Consider the following 18,131-nt stretch of genomic DNA (forward strand, 5'->3'; position numbering starts at 1 on the left):
TGTGAGACCGGAACCGGAACTTTTATTATCTCTTCATACTGTGACCTCATGGCTTGTGTGACATCACTGATACCTTGATATCATGGAACATGTGAGCAATATACCCCATATGTGTGTGTATATATATATTTATATATACTGTATATTCTAAGCACAGAATATGTACAAGTTACTCCATTATACTTTTTGTATGTAGTCACTGCTGGTCATGGCTTGCAAAAAACTTACCAGAACTGAGATTTAAAATCTGCTTGAAAAACCACTTTCTAGAATCCTTGAGATTATTTTGTCCTGGAAATCCACAAAACATTCCATGTCAACAAAATTCATTTTAACAGTAAAAAGTAATCAACAGCTGCCAAATGAAATCAATGACATTAACATAAGAAGGTCATAAAACCTCAAGTTGTGGTGTAACATCTTTAAAGGGGTATTCTCGTCTGGGCATTCACATTCAGTTTCACTAATCTTCCATATATAAACATTTCTTCAGTTGGATGTTATTAAAAAAAATGTTCCTGTGTGAAGATAATTTCCTATAAACATAGCCATGTTGTCCCTTAGAAACGAGATGGTTTCCTCGGTTATGACCACGTCACACTCTGGCAGCGGTGGCCAGACATGCGCTATAGAGCCCTGCCGGACCACCAGGATTCAGCAATCATGACTACAGTACGGGTGTAGGACATGTAGTAACTCCTGGACATTTCATATACAAAACCTTTTTGTTAATGTGTGGCATCTGTCAGGCAGAGGTGGCCGTATCCGGGGAAGCCATCTCGTTTCTAAGGGATAAAATGACTACATTGATGAGAAATTATCTTCACACAGGAACATTTTTTTTAATAACATCTAATTGAAGAAATGTTTATATATGGCAGATTTATCAAACTGAATGTAAATACCCAGACGAGAATACCCCTTTAAGTCAGATAAAGGTTCCATGCACTTTGGGGAACTAAACAACATATGCCCGAACTTTGCCAGAAATTTTCTGGTTGAACTGACCCTAAGACATTATTTCAGTGATAGAAGAAGGTTCATGTATAAAATCCCAGGATCTGTGTAGTGTAACGTCTTTGAGAGGTTTCAACCTGAGGTTTCATGCACTTTGAGGAACTAAGCAAAATTAGCCAGAATTTGCATCTAAAACACCTTACCGCTTATTATCATGTCTTTTAGACTTCTTTAGTCACTTTTGATAGCTGATAGTCCATGCCTCAGTAGTCTAGCCGGACAGTGGGAACCTTCCATTAGATCTACCTTAGTAGGTAGATTTCTGTAGGTAGGTTTTCATTCAGGAACATTATGCACCTTCATGACACGGCTCTCTTTTAAATTTTAAATTTTTAAACTTCAAAAAGTTTGAACCAAATTCAAAATTTGGTACTTTTATGGAAAGTTAGTCATATCACCAAAAGAACTTGTTTACTAACATTTACCATATGTTTGATTTAACTTGGCACAATTTCTAGCCTCTTCAAACCTCAGGAGTGATTTTTCAGATTATCACGGAAATCGACAAAGATATACAACACTTGGGAAGCTTGTTAACCCTTTGAGCGTTTTACGAGGGTGAAAAAAAATGGAAGTGAATTTATGAAAATTTTACTTTTTTAACAATATATTCATTGAACACTGAAAATTTTAACTTCAAAAGGGAATTTAAAAGGAAAATGCATCACAATGTTTGGTCTCTCCTTCTGAGTATGCCAATACCCAATCTATGACTTTACACCTCTGCATGTGCACAGTGATACACTTGGAAGGAACAGAGTGCTGTTCAGTTTTTGGAGAACAAATATGGCTGATGTTGGAAGTGCAAAATGATGTGGCTTGAGACAATGTAAGGGTCTTTGTGGACAGAGGAAGAACTAAGCCATAAATGCCTACATTGCCCTAATAAAGATGGTAGAGACAGCTGCATGTGATAACAATGGACTGTGCTATTACACCTGGAGGCTAAGGCCCCGTGGGGATTCTCCCAGATCTAGAGGGAAAACAAAGACTCAAATTACTTGTCCTGTAAGTTTGTGTGATAAGAAGATATGGAGGCAAGGAGGCCACCTATTGACTCTACATCATCATCGGATTGGCCAAGACAGTGGTGGAGGCGGTAAGAGGATGGGCAAAGTGTGAGAGCTATGAATGTATGCATATAAAATTGTATACAGATCTTTAGTTAGAGCACTTCCTTCCCCACTGTCTCTCTGTCCCTTAGTTAGTTTACCCTCTATGTATGGTTCCCTGTATTGTACCCTTAATAAATCCCCTATAAAGATCCATTGAATATTGTTGTTAATTTAATATTAACTGGCACCCCAAAACCAAGCAGATTTTACAGCTGAAATACTTTTTATGTGTCTGGATGCTTATGGAGAGCCCTTGTGGTACCAAAACAGCGATTAACCACAAACAGTGACCCCACTTTGGAAAGTACACCCCACGGAGAATTTAGCATGGTGTAATATGTGTATTGGTCCTTACAGGTGTATCATCAAATTAGGCCACAAAAAGGAGAAAGGTTAAAATTTACCCAAAAAGTCATTTTTGCCACTAATTTTCCTAAGCTACAAGGGATATAAGATAAAACAACCCCCAAAAATGCGTAAAACTATTTCTCCCGGACGTAGAATTTTCCAACATGCGGATATAAAATGTTGCATGGGTATGCAGAAGGGTTCAGAAGCGAAAGAGAGATGTTTGCCTTTTAGAACCAAAATTTGACAGAAATTTTGCAGGACGTGTCAGGATGCATTATGAGAGCCTTAGTGGTACAAAACAGAGGGAACCACCAACAAGTGACCTTCATTTTGGAAACTAAACCACTTATGTATATTTATTAAATATGAAAAAAACTGCAACTACTCCAGCAGCGGATGAGGAGGTGGGGGAGGAGAAATACAGGAATGGGGCATCTTCCCCTTCAGAATCAAAATCTATTGGTAATTCGTGCTGTCCTAGACCCAACAATCATTACTAGATCCCTCATCCACCCCTGCTGATATAATTTAACCTCTAAATTGCAGTGATCATGGCCAGGGGAGGGGGACAAGACACACCCAGACCACAAGGGGAAGATGGCTGATGCAATTTCTCAGCTATCTTGCCCCACTATCTTCCCTGCCTATTAAACTGACACTACTGCAGTGGCTCATCCATGCTTTTGGCTGGTCTGAATGAATTGACCAGCTGATTGCAACAACCATGGTTGGTGGGGAGGCTTGAGAAATTTGGATTAAGAAAGCACCGGTGAGCATGAAACGGCTCTGTCCCCTTGGTTTGCACCCTTTCTGTTTGCTTCACTTTGATTAAAGGATGTATTATACACTCAGAACTGGTGAGTGCCTTAGCTTTAACCTGCACTATGTATGCACTCTCAACAGAGACAGCAATGAAGAACACAACTTTGTTGTGGATAGGGGATATCAATGTAATCGGTGGTAGCCTGCTGGGTCCTCCATCGAACACATGGTTGAGCATGAGTTCAGACGCTCTTTTTTTAATACTAGGAGGTCATGACTGATCTGGCAAGCTCTGTGTAGCACTGCTATTTATTATTATTTTTTCATTATGTTTTTTTTTTTCTTAGTTGTTTTTTGGTTGATTGCACCTTTTATTTCCTTATTCCATTGGTGGTAAAATGTAGAGAAGTTGTGGTATGCCTTAGGTTTGCCCTATTTATCTTAGATGTGCTTGTTTGTATTTGCACCTTTTTGGCGCAATTCAGCTGAATTGAGACAAAAAATTAGCAAAACGATGCCAGCAAAACCTCGGTGTTATGAAGACGCACAAACAAGAACAGAAAAATGAATTGACAGATTAAATAATTAAAAAACATTAAACCTTAACAATATGTAACGTATTTGTAAATCATACACTGATTACAAGAGTATAGAGAGGGCTCATGGGCAGAGCCGTCTCCATACAAGCTTGTTTGTTTCATGTAGCAGCAAACACCCACAGTAACAAACGCTTAACCTTTTGATTGCTGTCTGAAAAAAAGCCAATGGCGGCAGACAAGGGCCGGTGCATTTTGGACACCACCATATTGGCATTGATCGTTGCTCCCCGTGATGCCATCTGAGGCTTTTTTTGTGCCAGTGGCACATTGTAGCAGATCATGTGCAAAATCCACATATACTACCAGACTGTAGTATGGTAGTATATGGTAGGATGAATCAATAAGACAACCTTAAGTTAAAGTGTCCTTGGGGGGGGGAGTCTGAAAAAAACTGAAAGTTCAAATCAACCTTCTCTCCCTAGAACTGATATAAAAATAAAAAAATAAAATCATAAATATGTTAGGTATTGCCAAGCCCCAAAATGTCATATCTATAAAAATATAATAACCATTATTCCCGGCGTTGAACCCTGTAACAGAAGAAAAAAGCCCCAATATCAGAAACGCCACTTTTTTTTAACATAAAATTTTTTATAAAAGGTGATCAAAAAATCATATAGTCTCCAAAATGGCACAAAACGTAGCTTTAATAAATGGGTTCCTGTACAAATTTTCAGCATATAGATGGATGGACAGCTCTAATACCCTATCCACGGAATAGGGCCAAACTTGCTGATCTGTGGGGGTCTCAGTGCTGATCGGTAAAACGAGGCGCTCACTGATCTCCATCAGCTCTGTAGAGCATACGCAGACGTCTGCTCCATTAGTCTGAGGAGCGACAAGGGGTCCGATGGACTGAGACCCCACTGATCAGCAAGTTAGGCGCCATCCCATGAATAGAGCATATTTTTCCTCTGTGGGAAAACCCCTTTAAGACACTTCTATCTTTGCCTCCATAGCATCTATATCCTCTTTCAAATTGAACCAGGATTCTGGTTTTGTCTGTTATGGAACCAATGATATTGGCAGTTAATACATAGTTAAGAATTTTAGCTGCAGACTAAGATTAAATTACTAGATACCACAAGAAAAATAAGGAGTCTCTCAATTCTCCAATAAAAATACATAAGTAAATACCCAGTAAGTAAATAAAGGGCATATATGCTTGACGAACACCTTCTTAAATATAGTATTTTAGCCTTGGTGAAACTTTAAATATAAGAACAGTGTCTTACCCATGATGTAGTGTAAGTAGGAACAACACCCAGATGCCCCAATGCGCGTTTCGCCCACGCTTCCCCAGTAGGTCTTAATGAAGCCTTGAGCTTTGCTCCATTTCTGTGAGCTAAACAAAGTTGGAAAATTGTCTGTATCCGTTCATGTGATTTTAACTATATATATTTTTTCTTGTATTGAGTAGGTTAAATAAGATTAAATTACTGCCTAATGTATATCCTTAACTGTACCTCTAGTTATACAACTCACATAACCTCAAGCCAGATGAGATCTATAAGATGATGTTGATAATATCATCTTTAATATGACTCATGGACTACACTTTAAACCTATAAGATGTTGACTGTTCGGCTGTTACTCATAATGTGGTTATATTTAATGTATGAATAATTATTACCTAGCTGATATTGTGGTGTTTACAGGGTATTATCAATTTTTTGGCTCATTGCTAGATGTGTTACCAATAAGGTACAGGTATAACTACCACAATATCCTCATATCAAGAAATACACAGCACCAAAAAACAATACATAAAATTGCAGTAAAATATCTTCATTAAAAATTAGTAGTGGCAAAAAAGATGTTTTGGGAGGAAAGAAGGTGTGTTTACCTGATTAGAATAAATGGATATTCCAAAGTATTATTAATATAAGCCATATTTATAAATGTTTCTTTTTATTGCTGCTGTAGTTTAGATTTGACTTGTTCATTCGCATACTAACATATTTATGCCTTGTACTTTATGGGTTATATTAAAGTGCAGCTTCTGTGCCCCTGTAAAGAAACAGGGGCACGGCTGGGAGAGATGTTTTTACGGGACACCAGGAGGGACCACAAAGGTAATTAAATGTTTATTTTTTTATGCAGTCCCATCCCGGCCACATATAATTTTTTTCAGGTCTTGGACAAACCTTTTAATATAACTCATACCAAGGCATAAATATGTTTGTGTAAGGATGAACAAGTCAAAGCTAAACTACAGCAGCAATATGAAAGAAAAAGCATCATAAAGGTCCACAGCCTAACTAAAAGAAACCATTCATGGCGCTACCAATGATATTGTATATTTCCTGTAGTATCCATTCATACTAATCAGGCCAACACATGCTGACTCTGTGGGTTTCCTCCCAAACCACCTTGTTTACCACTACTAATTTCTAATGAAGATATTTTATTGCAAGTTTATGTATTGTCAGGATCAGTGAATCCCCTGGACCACCGTGGGAGATGGAACTAGCCGACACCTGGGACCGGAGCCCAAGTGGCACCTGGTTTTCACCAGAGCCCGCCGCAAAGCGGGTTGGACTTGCTGCGGCAGGATACCAGCAGGTCGTTCCACAGGTGCGACCAGCCCGCGGTGGCAGCCGAGGTCGAGGTATCTTAGCGGATGACAATCTCGTAGTCAAGTCCAGGCGTCAAGTCCAAGTCCGGAGTCAGCAACGGGAGGTCCAGGCAGGTGGGAATGGGAACACAGGCACACGGAACACAGCAACACGGAGGAACTCGGGTAACACGGCAACACAGGAGCGGGAACACACAGGAATACACGGGAACGCAGGAATACACAGGAACGCAGGAATACTCGCTTGGAAGCTTTCTCTTAGGCTATGAGGCACAAAGATCCGGCAAGGCTTTCAGGAAGAGGCAGGCTTATGTAGAATTGGGCAATATGGCCAGCACCAATTAATGGTGCACTGGCCCTTTAAATCTGGAGAAGGTGCCAGTGGAGGGGAGCGGTGCACAGTGGAGGGGAGCGAGCCAGGAGCCAGGACAGGTGAGATGCACTGGCGGCGCGCTGGCGGGAGCAGAGCAGCACGGGTGAGCCCGCGACCCGCGATGTGGGTCGCAGGACCACCCGTGACATGTATTGCTTATTTACTGTTCAAACATTGTATCGTTTTAGAGTAAGGAACAACCACGTCCAGCCCTCTTGGTGTGGAACAGCCTGTGGGTTGTGCCCTCTTTCAGGCCCCTCCATGCCCACTTGGTGTGGAGAAGATGTAAAGGGGGAAAAATGCAATATCGGCAAACCGCCAGTAATTGTGATTATTTCAGGGCTTGTACGTCAAGAAACTGGCTTATAAGTCCTGATAAATCTCCCTTTGTTAATTCATCTGTCCTACCTCATACTTTTTACACTACCCTCTAATTTGAAAGGCTAACATTCCCCTATACCAGTAATCGTGAACCTTTTAGAGGTTGAGTACAATCAAGACCAAATTATTTATCACAAAGTGCCAGCTTGGTAACTTAAAGGAAATCTAATAAACCACAACCAGAATATTGTAAAGCATTGTAACACCTTCTACTTATTGTCTCTTTCATGTCCCAGTGTGGTGGTATTATCCAGAAAATCAACTTTGAAGTGAGCTGTAAATTGGTTGTGTAAAGTCAAAGAGGAGGAGAGTTTAACACTGAAGTCAATGCGGGGAGCAATGAAAGCCTCCTTCTCTGTGATTTAAATCATGTTTCTGATGTCAGATTTCTGGTTAGTGATGTCTTTTGATGCAGGACCATCAATTACAGTAAAGGGGGCTTTCTCAGGAAAAGAGAGTTTGACTTCAGTGTTAAATTCTCCACCTCCTTGACTTTATACAACCGATCTACTTCATGATTTCAAAGTAGATTTTCTTGATGATTCCACCATACTGGGTCATGGACCAAACATGATCTGGAAGATGTTCGACTGCTTGACAAAATAGTAGTAGTGGCTTATTAGGTCAATTTCTGCTGACAGACGGTATATATCCATATAATTTATATACTTATAAATAGATAGAAGTATATATACAAATTTAAATACATGTATATTTCTTAACAAGTATTGAATTTAAAAAAAATAACAAATCAATATTATTTGGTAGGAAAAATGTTGCCACTGACGCAGGATCCACCTCCAAAGACACCTACTGGTGCCTTATAAGAGGGACTACTGATGAGAAAGTCAAATACAACTTGCTTAGTGGTGCTGTACAGCTGTCGATTCGCTCTGACAAAGTGTACAGGGACGTGTTGGGAAGGCAGATGCTACACTCCATCAATGATAAGTGTTTGCTTTTAATTGAGCTGAAGGAACTTCTTTTACCCTCTATTTTTCTCCAGCCTCCCTGCCTTCTGGAGGTAGAGCTGACGTCCCATTCAATGTGTCATCAGACTAATAAGCTATAAAAAGAAAAACCTACCTGAAGAAGGTGGCAGTGCAAATAGGTTCATCTTTCAGCTTCAACTTGAATAAATCAAAAACAGAAAAGGCGGTGAGTACGTTGTGAACTGTGTATAGCATATTAACATTAGTGACTTGTCTTTTTCATCAGTAACTTGTAGTTCACTGTGTAGTGATGGGTTATAATTGAAATCAGGGTTAATATGACAGAATACAAGATTGACTGTACATTACTCTTCAATTAGATTAAAATATCTATCACCTAGTTCATATATATTCATATCTCTCATATCTATCTATCTATCTATCTATCTATCTGTCTGTCTGTCTATCTATCTATCTATCTATCTATCTATCTATCTATCTATCTATCTTTCTATCTATCTATCTATCTATCTATCTATCCATCCATCCACATCCTTTTTCATATATAGATCGAAAAATTCCAAGTCAGAAATGTGTATACGAAGCTCCTATTTCATATATATTTATCTATCTTATAATATATTATCTGTGTATGTATTTATCTCATTTCTATAAACCTGTATCTCTCTTTATATCATCTATTATCTGTGTCATATATGTCTATTAATTCATTCATTAGCTTAGATTATCTACATCTATATGATTATTTCTATTAATATAATAATATCAATGTTATTACATATTTAAGTTTACCTAATTGTTTATGCATTTATTATCTCAGTTCTAAAAGAAAACTGTGTGCAAAAGTGTTGTGCTCGCATCATTCATTATTTAAGGGCTTCTTGGTGTGAATAAATATAACCCAAGTCAATGCAATACACACAGGACACACAATAAAGCACTTAGGACTAAACCTCTCTCTTCACACAGCAAATCTCACAGAACATGGCTCTTTTAGTTCAGTGTCAATGCCATTTTTGTCTGCACTTGATTGTCAAGTAATTTATGATGTTTCTTTTTAAGTACACATGGGAAGGCTAAACTTCTTCAATTACTGTTATTAATGAACTTCAGTCCTGTAAAAGTCCCTTTAATCAGTGACAGAAAGTGGTTTCAGCAGCTGCAAATGGCAACTACTATGGTCCATTACAAGCCTCAGTGGTAATTCCATTGACAATATTTGTAGAGTGTATTTTTCTAGTTAAAATACATGAATTATTTGAATCTTTTTGATGTTAGCATATAAACAACAAAATACATGAAATTATTATCACACATTTTTTGGAGGGAGATTACCATTAAGCATACTAAAATGAATGAATAATGCAATAAAAGAAATGGAAATATTATTCATACAGTGATCATTATTTTTTTTATATTTTAACTTAGAATAGCTGTTCACCTTCTATAAACATTCTGTGAACTATGTATTATAATGACACATCAAGACATGTCCAACTTTTTCTGTAATCAGGTAGTTAGTTATCCTACCCTTACATTTTGAAGGACCTACAATACTTCTTCACCACATACAGTTAGAAAAAAATCTGAAACTACTTCAAGAAACCAATTAAAATTATATGGAAAATGGTCTTCTAAAAGAATAGATTTTATATACCATGTAAGTGAAATAAAAATACATACAAAATGTTTTCTGAATCTCTGCTTGCTGTCATTCTATAGAAAGCCTCTATGTCTAGAAATATGTCCCCAGTCATAATAGTAATAATCATTATTTATATAGCGCCATCAAATTCCGTAGCACTTTACAGATACTGGGGAAAATATATAAAAAAAATAAGACATTACAGAGTAATAACAGTCATAAGAAACAATAGGGGTAAGGGCCCTACTTGCACAAGCTTACAATCTATGAGGATGAGGGGGTAAAAAGAGAGTTGAAGTTGCATGCAGTTAGCGAGTGTGATAGGCTTTCCTAAAGAGATGGGTTTTAAGAGCATCTTTGAAGCTTTGGATGTTGGATATTAGCCTGATAGATAGGGGTAGGGCATTCCAGAGAATTGGTGCAGCTTGGGTGAAGTCCTGGAGATGTGAATGAGAGGTTTGAATTAAGGTAGTGAATAATCGAAGATAACTGACAGATCAAGGAGCATGGGTTGGGTGATAGATTGAGATGAGGGAGGAGAGGTAGGTAGGTGCAGCAATATGCAGAGCTTTGTGGATGAGGGTGATTCATTTATGCTGTACACAGAAGGAGATGGACAACCAGTGTAATGGCTGGAACACACTGGAGGCATCCATGTAGCATATGGTCTGAAAAACAAGTCTGGCTGCAGCGTTATAGAATAGATTAGAGAGGAGAGAGATTAGTACGTGTGAGACCAATTAGTAGGGATTTACAGTAGTTTATCGTGAATGAATCAGAGCAACGATTTGCGTTTTAGAAGTTTCCATTGTAAGAAATGTTAAGATTCTAGAAATGCTTTAAAGTTGCATTTGGCAAGAACGAGCAAGAGACTGAATATACAGTGCAAAGGAGAGGTCCTGTGATGTCACACAGGTGCACAGTGCGTTACAACACACAGCTCTGATTACTCTGTGATAGTAATGAGCCATGCACCTTTGGGACATCACATGACCATGCACAGATTTCTATCCACTGGAAGTAAACCATGAAGCTTCCTATAGAATGACAACAAGCAGAGATCTAGAAAATCGGAGGAATTAATACAGAAAGTATATTGAAAAATTGTATAACTTTTTATTATACAATCAACAATATTTATGTGCTGAAATGGGAATACCCGTTAAGCTTGGTTTTCTCAAAATATGTTGTATATGTTGTAAATTTTTTTAACTTTAACATAATATGGTTGTATTGCATTGATACGGATAAGATATTGACTGCAATGCCAAATAATCCACTAGATGGCATATAATAGATACAATATAATATTTTTTGTGTTAGCAAGGTAATATATTGTCTGTTTCTTTCTAGGATTATAAAACTTTCTAATCATGCTGAATGCAGATTTGTGGCCAAATACAAAATTTTCATTCAAACGCAGGATGGTCACAGTGTATATCCTGGTCTTACTAATATCTCTCAGCGTTATATCTGCGCAGAGCAGATCAATGAACCATCAGATTGACTACAGAAGTAAGTATTCTACATGTGTTTTCATGCCAAGCCAATACTACAACATTTTTTCTTCTTGTTCTTTTAACACCTTTGTGACCGAGGGTCATTGGTGCCTGAATGTCCAGGTCAATCTTTGCATCTCTGTTCTGCTCTCTGTTATGATATCTTTGGAACCACTTTATATATCATTACAATTGTTACTTTGGGTCTTTTTTCATCATGTGACACTTTAACTTTTTTTAAATTGTATAAACTTTTAACGCTATATTTTTTATAAATATGTACAGTGTCAATCCAAAACTGTTTTCCAGGTTCGGAGACAAAGGCAGAGGGTGCATGTACTTTTGTAGAGTCATCTCCATTCTGCCTTCCGCTAACAGGCTCACTTTAAACAGCTGTATCTCCTCAACCCTGGCACCTAGATACACAATATCAGTGTCCTATTACAGATGAGATTATCCCCTTTAATATCACAATTGTGTTTCTAGGTGAAACAGCACTTTAGATATTCCAGTTACAGTCGGAAGTGACATCTGTATTTGAAAATCAAATTTTATACTGCAACTTAAAGTTGATTTCTCTGGTTCTGAGTCACATAGAATTGTGAAATTATATTATAGGGGAGATTCTAGATGCCACAGTTCAGGAGATATGATTGTTTACAGTGGGACACTGTCTTGATGTATACATAGGTTCTATCTGCACGGGGCATGTGCAAATAGGACATATATATAGGTCTAAGGAAGTTATGAAGGGGTTAATGATTTTGAACATTTTGACAATACATAGCTAAATAGGATTGGGCGTTTTTTTCTCTTAAATTTTAAAATAGAAATAAAAACACCTCACCAGAAATAAAATGGCTCACAAATATACACTTAAAAGCCAAGCAAGTCCAAAACAGAGATCTAAATAATACTGTGAGATCTAGTATCTAGACCTCTATAGCTATTGGGTTCATTATTGCTGAATTCAGCCTAAACTTACTTGAAATCCTACTAATAAATATCCTCTGTTTATTTACTGGGTGTGGAATTGGACTTACAAACCTAGAAATATGCAACACTATTCCAAAAGACCCAAAGAAATATTGATTAAAAACTATGAATCTATTGACTTCCTTTTTTACTTTGACTTTTCTTTTTGTTTTGAATTGTGTAATCTAAAATATGTTATGATTCATTTCAAGTCTTGTGATACATGAAATTTAATTTAAAAAAGTACTTCAAACCTAAAGGGACACAGAGAACTTTTGCATGTTTCAACTTTGCTGTTTGACCACCTGCTTAATTTCTTTCTCAGTAGAATTCAACACAAATTATACTAATTATTGTAATCCATAATAATGATTTAATTGAGAAAAAAAAATAGTAAAAATTTTTTTACTATATTTACTATTTAACTATATAAAAATTTAAATATTTACACACATAATATTGTTCTATCCTATAACAAAGTAGTGTAACACTCAATTTCCAATTTCAAGTCAATAGGAATACTTCAGTTTATTACACTCACCTTAACCTGCTGATTTGGAAGGATTGTGGAATACTAGATGTTAGACAACAATTTTTCATGTCACAGCTTTGTAGCAAGTTGATTTTGTTTCCAATGCAAACTTAACTCTAGCGTTGGTCTTTTTACTTTTTTTGTAATGTGTGTGGATATTAGGGGACAGGATATTAGGTAATTTATCAATATTCATCTATTACAAGTTCTGCACCGCCTTATTAACATATAGAGTGAAGTTTCCTGACCTTTACCTCACCAGTCAGACATTCCTATCCATTATATGGCCACAGATGGAGAATCATGTGATCTCTATCTGTCCATGAACAATCACCCTGCCGGGACCTTACAATAGTATTCATGAGTATAAGATCAAGATCCTGGCTGGGCCTAGCCTCTGGCATGTTGATAATAAATATGCATGTGGTGCATTGAATAATTCCAGTGCTTTTTAATTGTTTCTTTAACATTACCTGGCTTCTTGCCACAGTGTGTGGTGAGTGTGAGTGGCCAGTTCATTTGGCAGAAGTTATCTTCCCATTAATTTCTACTCCCTTCATCCTCACTCATTGCCCTACCCCTCCCTCAGCCTCTCCCTGCTAACTCCCCCCACTTACATCAGCTCACTTACACTAGCAATTCTCATTTAAACTGTACCCCACCAGTACCACACACTGCTGGTAGGGAGACAGATAATGTTAAAGAATGTTTAAAAAGCACTGGAATTATTAGGATGCATGAGAAAGGCACCTTTGAAACTAAAGGTAACCTACCACCACGGATCTACCTATTAAGGTAGATCCGGTGGTAGGGGCATCTAAGGTATGTAAAGATGTCCCTTTTTAGGGATAATCCTATACTCCACTCTATCTTTTATAATCTTTAATTTAGTCGATATGGAAATTTTCTAAAGAGGCTACTGGGGCGTGGAGTAGCTGGAGCTGAGGTTATACGGCGCAGCTACTCCACACTCTAGAAGCCTATTTGATCCTCCTACCAGATAGCTTCTGTGCGCAGTTACGAGGAGCTGCGCTCAGTCCTCTGCAAAGCTGCTCACTACTCCAGTTTCGAAGCTGAGATTATTCAACCACCGGCCTACGTCCTGCACATGTGCAGAACTCCGGCTTCGTGGACTGGTGCACTTAAGCTATCTGGTAGTAGGATCAAAGAGGCTACTGGGGCGTGGAGTAGCCGCACCGAGTAGCCTCAGCTCTTGCTACTTCACCCTCCAGTAACCTCTTTAGAAACCTTGCTTATTCCCCGATTTAAGATTATATAAGACATAGATTGGAGTAAAGGATTAGCCCTTAAAAGGGCTATCCTTACAAATGTTAGATGCACCTACCACCAAATCTACCTTAACAATTAGATCCGTGGTGGTAGGTTTCTGTGGTAGGTGGTGGTAGGACTCTGATGACAGGTTCCTTTAAAGGAGAATGGATCTAAAATTAAATTTCCCATCATGGAACAGCTAGTGAATATGCAGTTTATCGTCAGATTTTCCCTTGCTGACATTGGGTTATTGTTAGGGAGGTGTGTATTTACGCTTCATCTAATTTTTAATACAGTGTAACTTTCAAAGAATGACACACATAAATTTCATGTAAGTAATGTACACATTTCTTTTATTTGCTGATTAGTAGTAAAGTTTACTTCCCTTTATTATTTTAGGCCCTGAGATTGATCCCTATTGGTATGTCGGTCGTGGTGTCCGACCAATTGGACGATTTGGAAAAAGGCAACTAAGAAGCAGAAGTTCTCTTCGCCCTCAGTTTAGTAGCCTATTAAAACTTCTGAGTCACTTGAAGAAACAAGATGGACTAAATTTTGATACTCCACTGGGAGAAGAAAGCTGGTGACATTATGTACTGCTGAATTTAAACCCCACCAAGCCTCCCCCATTTATCATTGCCTTCTTCATTTCAGTCATGGTTACTTTTTGTTTTGCTCTTAGCTTTTCCCATTGTTGCTATTTTTGCCACAAAATACAAGGCAGCCAAAGATACAGTACATGGGAATATATGCAAACAAGTAATCGTCAACTAAGCACCACAATATGCAATCAATGTTACTGAAAAAGTTGGTTTATACATATAATGTATATGATAAAAACACGTTTCATACAATATATAATTTAAATCACTTCAAAATAATAGCACAAGTTGTTTAAAGTCTTGGTATGTGCAAGTTTGACTTGTACAATGCAAATTCCAATGCTGCATTGTAAAATGGTGCAATGATGTTGATTCCAGTGTTCACCATTTTTACTAAATGATCAAGATACATAGCTTGAAGATACAATCTTGTACACAGTGGCATATCCAATGGCTCAATCTATGTCAGTATTTAGGATATCTTGCAGCTATTGATAAGGTGTCGGGAGAGTTAACAAAATCTGTTAATCTAATGGTAGAGGCTTGAAACCAGTAGTGGGAAGGCCCAGGCCTTCTAGGGGGCCCATGGACACCTAAATCACCCATCAAATTTTATACAGAGAAAGACATTCACCCGTGAAATTCCTGTACATCTGTTACTTCCGTCAATACACATGTACACAACAGCCATTTGTGGACCTTTGAAGGCCCTCCAAAGGCCCTGAAACTGCCGATTGAAGGCAGACAGGAACACATCCTCCATTCTCCAAGAAGCTTGATTCTTATACCATGTATGGGCAGTGATTCCAGACCTGTAGGAGCCATAATATTCATTCAGCCCAGGGCCCATGGCAATCTTAATCCGCCCCTTCTTGAAACCCTTAGTGGATTACTATTTGTTGGATTTATGGGCCCTATTTTTCTTCTGGCTTTCTGGTTCCCAGCAAGGGAAGGAATGGAGAAAATATATTTAGAAGCAAGTAAATTATTGACAGGAAGTATGTTATATTAAATATAATTTCGAGTGCCCATCAAATCTGAGAACAGATTGATGACAGTATGACATATTTCATGGTTTTTCAGATGATGTGGGTTATCCAGTTATCTTCCCAATTTTTAATTGAGCTGATGAAGATGACAGGTTATACTTATATTTAGACTAGATGGTCTAAATCTATTGGGTATCTAGATATCTGTTGGGTGATTGCAGCTGGGACAGAATAAGGTAATTTATATTACCCGATAAGCCCCCAAATTACACTGTGTGAAGTTGATAAGTCCCCAAATGACACTATGTGAAGTTTATGTTCAGAAAATAACTATTTTTGGCACAATACTCACTTGCCTGCTCTTACACTATAGTAGTCACAACGCTGCCTCTACAACAGTCATGGGCAGTGGTCCTGGTATAAACAATATTTATGGGAATTGAGTAAGAATGTGTAGCATGTCTATGAGGATACAGGGATATAGGAAACCTTGGTATTTTCACATAATAATTACCCTCTACACAGTGTCGCAATCCCAATACTACTCTTTTGGATGTGCTTGTTAATTTATTTAGTAGAACATAAGGATAACTGCTTCAGTGCAGGTGTTCAATTGTACATTTTCATATATTTTTCTCAAGCATATAACACACAATTGTAATTTATAGGACAATATTAAATAGATTAAGGCCACCAAAAATATGTATCTGTGACAAAAATATTTAATGAATTCAATTTTAAAGCTTGATCATAATAGTGTGCAGAATTATCCTAAACAATGTCCACAAACTTTATATGAACAACTTGTTTCATTGTCAATTCCTTGGGAAAACAGAAGTGATATTAATATTTGTATAAACCAATGTAAAAAACTGTTTTAATAACATTCTTTAGCTATAATATAATGATGTATGTCATATCTTACTATATTTTATTTTTGATGTCATTACTTTAGTGAACCAAAGAGAACAATATTGGTTGTAGATCTTAGATTATGTCAGTTTGTAAACATAAAGAACATTTGGGAATATACTTCTCTGCAGAAACATGGCTGTACTATGGATCATCTCTTGTTCTTCATAAATAACCCCTGCTGATACACTGCTTATGGATTTTAATAAAACATTTGGATGAATAAAAATAAATTTAATGGGTGAAATAGCCCTCCAAAACTACTAACAGGATATAAAGCTAAAACAATAATAATTACAGAAAAGGAACTCTAAATTCTGTAATCAGGTGACCAGTAAGGAGTCACAGGGATAGTGAAAGACCACTCTAGATTAGAGGCTGTTTGTGGGCCTAAATTGTGACAGTTTTCCTTCATGAGTTGATTTGACAATTCTTGAGGCCCTCAAAAAGTTATGTCTAGGCAGAGCCATCGTATCCAGCTCTAACTTGAATTTCAACTTCTGTGTCATAGATTTAATAACATGGTATGGAATGAAAAAAGCCCAGATTATGTCTGAAGGCCCCTGTTTCATCAAATGGCTTATAATGTACTAAATTATATAGGTGATATAAGTGGAGGGGTTTGTCACTGGTTTTGCTGGAAACATGGGCAATGGGCATAGTAAAAAAAAAACATTAGAAGTTTAATTGGTTCTCAGCTAGTGTGGCCCACTCCGCCATCAGCAAGTATCTTACAGAAATAATTAGTGTATGAAATAACAACCAGACTTCTGGAAAAAAAATTTGGGACACACAAGATCAAAGTGGAAATGTTTTACAACAGGACAACATATCTGGGGTGATGATTTGTTTTATAGCCATTAGACCTGAGCACCTGCAGGTGCTTTTTGTTTTTTTTCTGCTTATTTTGTGCAAAATGTTTTTCACTGCCTTCTCCACTTTCAGTTTCAGTATCATACTGACACCCAAGTGACATATTGAAGGGGTTAGTTAGGGCAAGACAACCGGCCATCCTCTACATACTAGAGGAGCGGCAGTTCTACTCTAAACATATATTCTTTACCGTATGTTCTACATGTTCAAGAAGGACCTTGATGCATTTCTTGAAAGCAAAATAAAAAAATATATATTTATTTGACGTTGATCTAGGGAGTTATGCTGACAGTGTTATTGCAGTCACTGCAGTTTTTCCCTAATTTGGGCCAATTGGTATATTTGCCTTGCTCTGTAAAAATGCTGTAGGGTTTATAGGTTGGACTTGATGGACCAACATCATCTTCTATGATACTATATAAGTAGGAGAGACCCTTATTACTTGATCGGTGGTAAGAGTGGTAGAGGCCTGGGTGTTGACTATATCGCTGTATCGAACTGAAGCTACTGCTACTGTCTCCATGTCACTGTGTTCAATTGACTGATAGGAACGCCCCTTGCCGACCAAGTATGCATAGTCTATCTGGAGGATATTCCATCCATACTAAATCTTGGCTAAGTGTTTAATTGAGGAAAAATGTCCTTCTTAAACAATTATTATTACAGTAAGTTAAATAAACATACAGACACACATGATGATGTA

General features: G+C 37.6%; 1 long non-coding RNA gene across 3 annotated transcripts; it reads left to right on the forward strand.

Moving 5' to 3' along the window:
- The first annotated feature begins 27 nt into the window (after positions 1-27).
- On the forward strand, positions 28-14,592 carry LOC140133354 (uncharacterized). 3 transcript variants are annotated; one of them, XR_011855876.1, is made up of 4 exons: positions 28-91; positions 8,183-8,334; positions 11,128-11,289; positions 14,452-14,592. It is a non-coding gene; the product is annotated as an uncharacterized lncRNA (long non-coding RNA). The 3 variants fall into 3 exon arrangements; XR_011855875.1 differs by having other exon boundaries at positions 74-113; XR_011855874.1 differs by lacking the exon at positions 28-91 and having other exon boundaries at positions 8,049-8,334.
- The last annotated feature ends 3,539 nt before the right edge of the window (positions 14,593-18,131 follow it).

Source organism: Engystomops pustulosus, chromosome 5, assembly GCF_040894005.1.
Source record: "Engystomops pustulosus chromosome 5, aEngPut4.maternal, whole genome shotgun sequence".
In the NCBI taxonomy this organism is placed as follows: domain Eukaryota; kingdom Metazoa; phylum Chordata; class Amphibia; order Anura; family Leptodactylidae; genus Engystomops; species Engystomops pustulosus.